The following is a 7500-nucleotide window of genomic DNA, read 5'->3' as shown; positions in this document are numbered from 1 at the left end:
GGTCTTCCTAAAGCTGTCTTCAGACTCTGTATCTCTAGTATTATATTTAACGACACTGCACAAAATCATGGGGCCAGACTGTGGCACATTGACTGTAGTACAATGCTACACTTTCTGAGGCTGACACGAGAGGTGGCATGGTCCTAGACTCACATCTGGAGACATCTCTGAGTGTGCTAGCACACTTGTGCCCATGATCCAGAACTGGCTGGAGCTAGGGGTGGATCATGGCATCAGGACCCTTGGTCAGCGTGCTATCTCTCTCTCCCAATGAACAAACCTAACATACATTAATAAAGAGGTGTGGCTAGAGGTTCTAGAGTCTAGATAAGTGTGGAAGCACACTTAACACCAGGTAGTAAATGCCCTTGAAGGAAAATTTTAAGTAAACAATAGGCTACTTTACTTCTCTTCCTATGGGAAGGGAGTTGGGATGGAGAGAGAAGTTAAGGAATTTTCTTTCCAGGGATCTGCCTCCAGTTAGAAGGAAGTCTGAAGTCTGCTCTTGTGTGGAAAACCAAAGGCACCCCCAAAACCCTCTAGCTGCTCAGCAATATGGTGGAACTTGTGAAATGCAAGACACTCTCTCATCAAGCTTAAAAACATTCTAGGATCTTCCAATCAGCCCCTGGCTCATTTTTCTCTTCACTGGGAAGGTGCTGGCAACCTGGTGACCTTTTAGGTTTCTATTAGGTGTATGGCATGTGAAACCTGGCCAAGGGGAGATGAGTTGCTTATTTGGAAGACGATTAGCTTGTTTTACCAGAAGACACCCCAACTCAAAGTATGTCCTGTCTTCCATTGAACCCTGATGAGCTGTTTTCTTGCCCCACCTTTATTTGCGCTGCTCCTGGCAACACCTTTAGTTCTGCTTGCAGCCAGACCCAGTAAAGATCTCAGCTGAGGATCCATTGTTTAAATATTTGTTAAGGGGCCATTAGGTGCTGTGGTGGTTAAAGGTGCTGGACTTCCACATGGGCAACCATGATTTGAGTCCCAGACCCGGTGTCTTGCTTTCTCACTTTCTCTCTCTCTCTTTCTGATGAATGCATATGTCCTGTAGCAAAGTAAAAACTAATAATAATTTAAATAATAATAATAACAATAATTCTCATGAAGAAAAATGAAGTCGTTAAAAAAGAAAAAAAAAGAAAAAAGAAAAAGGATAGACTAGTCTGTGGCCTAGTGGAAAAGGGAGCCACATCTCTCATGGCCAACTATGTAGTTAAAAATCCTAGCTCCAGGACCAGCAATTAGCGTAATGGCTATGTTGCTAGACTCCCATGTAGCTGACCGCGGTTCAAGTTCCGGACACAGTGGCTTAAACTCACGGTGGGTGCATGTGTGTGTGTGTGCCCAGGATCCCAGGAGGAAAATTGAGGAGAAGGGAGTGCGGTGTGGCCATCCCCCTGGGGAGTGATTTTTCGCTTTTTATCTCTGTCTCTCTCTGTCTTTCTGGCGCACGTACCCTATAGCAAAAACCTCTCCAAAAAAAAAAAAAAAAAAAGAAAGAAAGAAAGAAAGAAAGAAAGAAAAAAATCCTACCTTCCACAAGTTGAAAAACTAATCTTTTTTTTTTCTGAGAGTTTGTTGTTGTTGTTGTTTTGTTGTTGTTTTTGTTTTTTGCTATAGAGTGTGTGCACTTGCCAGAGAGAGAAAGAGAGATAGAAAGCAAGAAATCACCTCCCTGGGGAAATGGTCACATCGCAATCCATTTTCCTCCCTTTTCCTCCTGAGCTCTTGGACATGCACACACATGCGCCCCGTGTGAGTTTCAAGCCACTGGGTCCAGGGCTCGAACCACAGTTGACTATGTGGGAATCCCGTGATGTAACCATTATGCCATGTGCTGGTCCTGAAAAACAAACCTCTGTAAAATAGAAAAATGGAGAAGGAATTATAGCATGCCCCATGCCCCATTGAAGAGTACTTTCTCCCTCACCCTGTTTCTCTGTGTCTCTCTGTCAAATTAAAAGAGAAAAAAGGAAAACAGTAAATAAATAACTTTTCCTTACACTGGATATTTTGTTTCCATTAGGCAACTGGCAACAGTGGTGAAATAGGATCTTCTCCAATTCCACTTAGCTAAATGTTGTCTGTGGTAACAGTAACCAAAGAATCAAAACAAAAGATTATAATAGGATCAGATGGTGGTGTGTCCTTAAAGCAGCTGCGCACACTTGGGGAGGTTCTTGGTCCATGTCCTGACACCTCCTTTTATACACCAAGCCAGTATCTAATGACCTAGGCTGGCAAGGCTGGGGTGGATTGTAGTGGGAAGACCCTATTGAAGGTAGCTCCCTCTTTCTCTGTCTCCCCTTCCTTCTGCATGTCTCTTTCAAAGAAACAAATAAATAAATGCACACACAGAATTACTTCATGCACTGTTGCTTAATACACGTTGAGCATCCCAGATCTGAAATGCTCCAAAATTTGAAACTTTTTATTAGCAGAAATATAATGCTGTAAGTAGGAAATTCCACATCTGGCCTCATGTGGCAGGTTGCAGTCATACTGCAGGTGGTTTCAATAGAAAAGTATTGTATAAAACTATTTTCTTTTTTTAAAACATAGGCATGTAGATAAATTTTATTTAATTATGGATTAATAACCCAGGGATAATACAGATTGAGTTCGGAATGTCCTGCTGTAGCAGCTTGATATAAATTCAACAGATTACTAAATTTGGGGGAATTTTGAAAACCAGCAGTGAAATCTTTGATATCTTTAAATCAGCCATAGAGGATAATTTATGTAGAAGTCAGGAAATCCTACAAATCAGGCTTTTGTTTATTTATTATTAGCAAACCAGTTAAGCATTTACCAGCACACCACTGGATGAGAGGTGAAGCTAGCACAAGCGAGGACTAGCTCTTCTGGGTACTGAGTGCGGGGAACTATTACTTTCAGCCCCGAAGGAATTTAGGAGCACAATTCTACAAATCTGTGATGTTTACAAAATCTCTTAGTTACCAAAAAGACTAGTAACCTGATGGAACCAGCAGTTAGCATAATGGCTATGTCTCTGAACTCCCATGTAGCCAACTGCAATTCGAGTCCCGGACCCGGTGGCTTAAACTCACACCAGGTGCATGTGCATGCGTGCCCAGCATCCCAAGAGGAGAATGGAGGCGAAGGGATTGTGGCGTGGCCATCCCCCCTGGGAGGTGATTTCTCACTGTCCGTCTATCTCTCTCTCTGTCTTTCTGGCGAGCGCATGCACCCTATAGCAAAAACCTCTCCAAAAAAAAAAAGGACTATTAACCTGACATGTTTAATTATAACTATAGTAAAATGACAAAAATAGACTACATGAGAAGAATTGTAGCTGTTAGACTTTAAATGATTCAAGTTTTCACTTCAAATTTCTGAAATCTTCCAAAAGTCATATTCCCTAGAACATTCGAATCACTAGTCTTCAGTTCTGACTTCCAAATTTAGACAATGTCTAAGTTCTGCAGGTGCAGGTGCTGTTTATTGAGTGTTTTGGCTGCAGATTCATTATCTGTAAATATTTCAAGAGGTTCTGAAAGCACCAATGTGCTTCGAAACAACCACCTGGACAAAATAGAGTCTTGCAGGGCCTAAAGACAATTAGGGGATAAAAAAAAAAATACAACATTCTGCCTCTTTTTCACTAGAAGTCTATATTAGAGAGTGAGGCCACTGTAAATGTGAAGTATAATTTTGTTCCAATTTAAATAATTTAAGATCAGAGCAAGCAGAATGTGAATTGAAATGCAATTAATAAGAGCAAGCAGTCTAATAAAAAGTATGATTCCACAAAAATCATTTTCAAGCTAAGTGTACAAGTTGTTTATGAAACATAAATTAATTTTCTATTTGAACTCAGGTCCTCTCACCAAGATGTCTCATTCTGTATATGCAGATATTCTGAAATTCCAGAATATCTGAAATACCTTTTTTTTTTTAAGAGAAAGATTTTTGCGATAGGGCACGTGTGCTCATCAGAGAGAGAAAAAGACAGGAAGTGAGAAATCACACCCCAGAAGGGATGGCCATGCTGCAATTCCTTTTCCATTCTCCTCATGGGATTTTAGGCACACATGCACACATGCCTGGGCGTGAGTTTTAAGCCACCAGGTCTGGGACTTGAACTGCTGTCAACTATGGGGGAGTCCAGCAACGTAACCATTATACCATCTGCTGGTCCCAGCATCTGAAATACTTCCAGTCCTATGTATTTTGGTTTAGGGATATTCAATCTATAAATGATATTAGAAGTACATAGTGATAAATGATGATAATAGACGTTTAGCTGAATAAATATCTTTTGGATCAGAATCTTCAGGAACCACCTCATCTTGACTCTTCTTTCCCCCCTTTTCCCCTTTCCCTTCCCTTCCCTTTCCTTCTTTTCCCTTCCCTTCCCTTCCCTTCCCTTCCTTTATTTATTTTATTATTATTATTATTTTTAATTCTTGGGCCCCACTTAGACCTGAGTCAGAAAATCTAGGGGATCAGGACCAGCAGATGTATAATGGTTATGTCACTGGACTCTTATGTAGTCAACCGTGGTTCAAGTCCCAGACCTGGCAGTTTAAAACTCACACCGGGCACATGTGCATGTAAGCCCAAGATCCCAAGAAGAGAATGGAGGAGAAAGGATTGTGGCATGACCATCCACTCTGGGAGGTTATTTCTCACTTTCTGCCTCTCTGTCTCTCTGGTAAGCAAAAATCTATAGCAAAAATCTCTCAAGAAAGAAAGAAAGAAAGAAAGGAAAGAAAGGAAAGAAAAGAGAAAAAAGAAAAAAAGAAAAAAAGAAAGAGGGGCCGGCAGGTGGCATGGTGGTTAAGGGCGCTGGACTCCCACATGGCCGACCATGGTTCGAGTCCCAGACCTGGTGGCTTGCTTTCTCACTCCTGCCCTCCTGACCCTCTGTCTCTCGTCAAATTGAAATTTTTATTTAACTTTTTATTTATTTATTTATTCTGATTTGATCAGAGAGGGACAGCGAGAGAGAGAAAGAGAAAGAGAGGAGAAAGTGAGAAAGCAAGCTGCCAGGTCCGTGACTCTACCCGTGTTTAGCCATAAGGGAGTCCAGTGCCATAACAACCACACAACTTGCTAGCCCCTGTTTTTTGTTTTAAATTGCCGGAGGGCACATGCATTCACTAGAGAGAGAGGGAGGGAAAACGTACCCTAAAATAGGGAATAGTAGCACCACAATTTCATTGCCTGTATTTCTCCATCCTGTTGGGATTTGGGGCATCCATGCACATATGCCTTGTGTGTTTCTCAAGTTGTCAGGGCTAGGGTTCAAACCATGGTTGGCCATGTGGGATCCAGCTTCCTAACCATTAGGCTATGGACCTGGCTCTTTTTTTTTTAAAGAGTTTTTCTTTATTCATGATAGAGTGTGTATGCACATATACGAGAGAGAGATGAGCACTGTCTATGGAGCTGGTCACACACTTTTCACTTTCCTCTTGTCCTCCAGCCTGTTTGTTCTTGGTCACTGGCCTGCATGCCAGGTATGTTACAGGCTGATTGGGCCAGGGACAAACTGTGGTCACCATCCGGGATCTAGCTTCTCTTGAGTAGCACATTACCACTGCACCATGGAGCTGGCCCTTGTTTAGTTGTAAAGGTTATTTTATTTCTTTCTTGAGTAAGAAAGAGAGAATACCAATAGAGTCTTGATGCTGCAGTCCATCCCTCCCCAGATCATGGGCATGCAGATGCTGGCATACTCAGGGAGGTCTCTGAATGTGAATCTGGAACCTTCCCACATGGGGCATCCTCACAGAGCATGGCTTCGCCACTATCAGGCCCCAGGCCCTGTAACCACATCTCCGCCCCCACAGTCTCTTAAAATCCCTGTTACTACATACTTGTGTATAATAGCTGGTTACTATTTGAACTAAATGGAATTTGTTCGGAGTCTTTTCAAGGGAACCACAATCTTTGTGGATCCAAATACTACTGACGCATTCAAAATATATGTATGACAGGCTCTCTCTATGCTAGCATTTTTCAAGGAACTTGGGACACACGGATGAACAAAATAGACAAAATTCGAGAAGGAATGCTCTATGTGTTCCTCTTATGTGCCACTTCATGACTCTGAGATGAATTTTACAGGACTCCTTGGAGCTGCGCTGTCCTGCATGTTAGCCCCTAACTGCAGTTTAGATTAAAATTAGATTAAATTAAAACTTAATTCCTCAGGGACCAGCAGATGGTGTAATGGTTATGTCACTGGACTTCCACATGGTTGACTGTAGTTCAAATCCTGGACCCAGTAGCTCCAAACTCATACGGGGTGCCTTTGTGTGCGTGCCCATGATCCCGAGAGGAGGCTGGAGGAGAAGGGATTGTGGCATGGCCATCCCCCCCGGGGAGTGGGGGAAGGAGTGATTTCTCATTTTCTGTCTCTCTGTCTCTCTCTGTCTTTCTGGCAAACGCATGCGCCCTATAGCAAAAATCTCTCTGAAAACAAAACAAAACAAAACAACTTAATTCCTCAATTAAGCTAGCTGTATTTGAAGTGCTCAGTAGCCACTTACAGCTTGTAGCTTCTCTGTTGGACAGGGTAAATATAAAATGCATCATCATCACAGAAAGTTCTGGACTGTGCTGCCATTGAGGATGCTGGGGCATCAGCCCTAGTTGCTCGTGACACCACTGCAAACATGTTTAGGTACCCTCGTGCCGTTTTTCTATCATTTTTTGTTTCACCCTTCCCAGGCTCTCCTATTCCCAGAGTACACACCCAAAATAAATTACTTGTTTGCAAACTCTCATCCTGCATGTCGCTTTCTAGGGCGAATCCAGTTTTGACGGGCACTTCTTGTATTCGCTCTATTTTATGATCAACTGTTGATTTACGATGGCTTTTCTAGGCTATAAAACATTGTTACAGGCCAGCTAGTAGCATGCCGGTGAAGGTGGCTGGATCCCACGTGGCCAATTGTGCAGTTCTAATTCTGGACCCAGAGACTTGAAAAACATACCATGGTGATTAAAGTCCTGGACTCCTACATGGCCACCTGCAGTTCGAGTCCTGGATCCAGCAGCTTGAAAATTATGTTCGGTGTGTGTGTGTGTGCATGGCCAAAATCCCAAGAAGAAAAGGAATTGCAGTGCAGCCATCCCCCTGGGGAGCAAGTTCTCATCCTTCCTCTGTCTCTGTCTCTCTTTCTCCTGTGAGCTCATGCACCCTATGGCAAAAAAAAAAGTCTTAAAAAATAAAACAAGCAAACACACACCAGACAGACATGCATGCCCAAAATCCTGAATGGAGAATGAAAGAGAAGAGATTGCAGTGTGGCCATCCCCCTAGTGGGTGCTTTCTCATCTCTCTCTCTCTCTCTCTCTCTCTCTCTCTCTCTCTTTCTTTCTCTGTCTTGCTAACACAGGCACCCTATAGCAAAATTTAGAAAAAGAAACATTAAATATACACATCAGTTGTAAGAAGTATCCTCTCTCTCTCTCTCTCTCTCTCTCTCTCTCTCTCTCTCTCTCTAGTCTTTT

The 7500-nt window shown here is 42.5% G+C and overlaps 1 protein-coding gene across 1 annotated transcript in view; it reads left to right on the top strand.

Moving 5' to 3' along the window:
- The window catches only part of SAMHD1 (SAM and HD domain containing deoxynucleoside triphosphate triphosphohydrolase 1), a 76711-nt gene that overhangs the window by 21636 nt on the left and 47575 nt on the right, over positions 1 to 7500 (top strand). The window lies entirely within an intron of this gene.

Source organism: Tupaia chinensis, unplaced genomic scaffold (assembly GCF_000334495.1).
Source record: "Tupaia chinensis unplaced genomic scaffold, TupChi_1.0 Scaffold000115_1, whole genome shotgun sequence".
In the NCBI taxonomy this organism is placed as follows: domain Eukaryota; kingdom Metazoa; phylum Chordata; class Mammalia; order Scandentia; family Tupaiidae; genus Tupaia; species Tupaia belangeri.
Note: the sequence above shows the minus strand (reverse complement) of the source record. Positions and strands in the feature narration are given on the sequence as shown.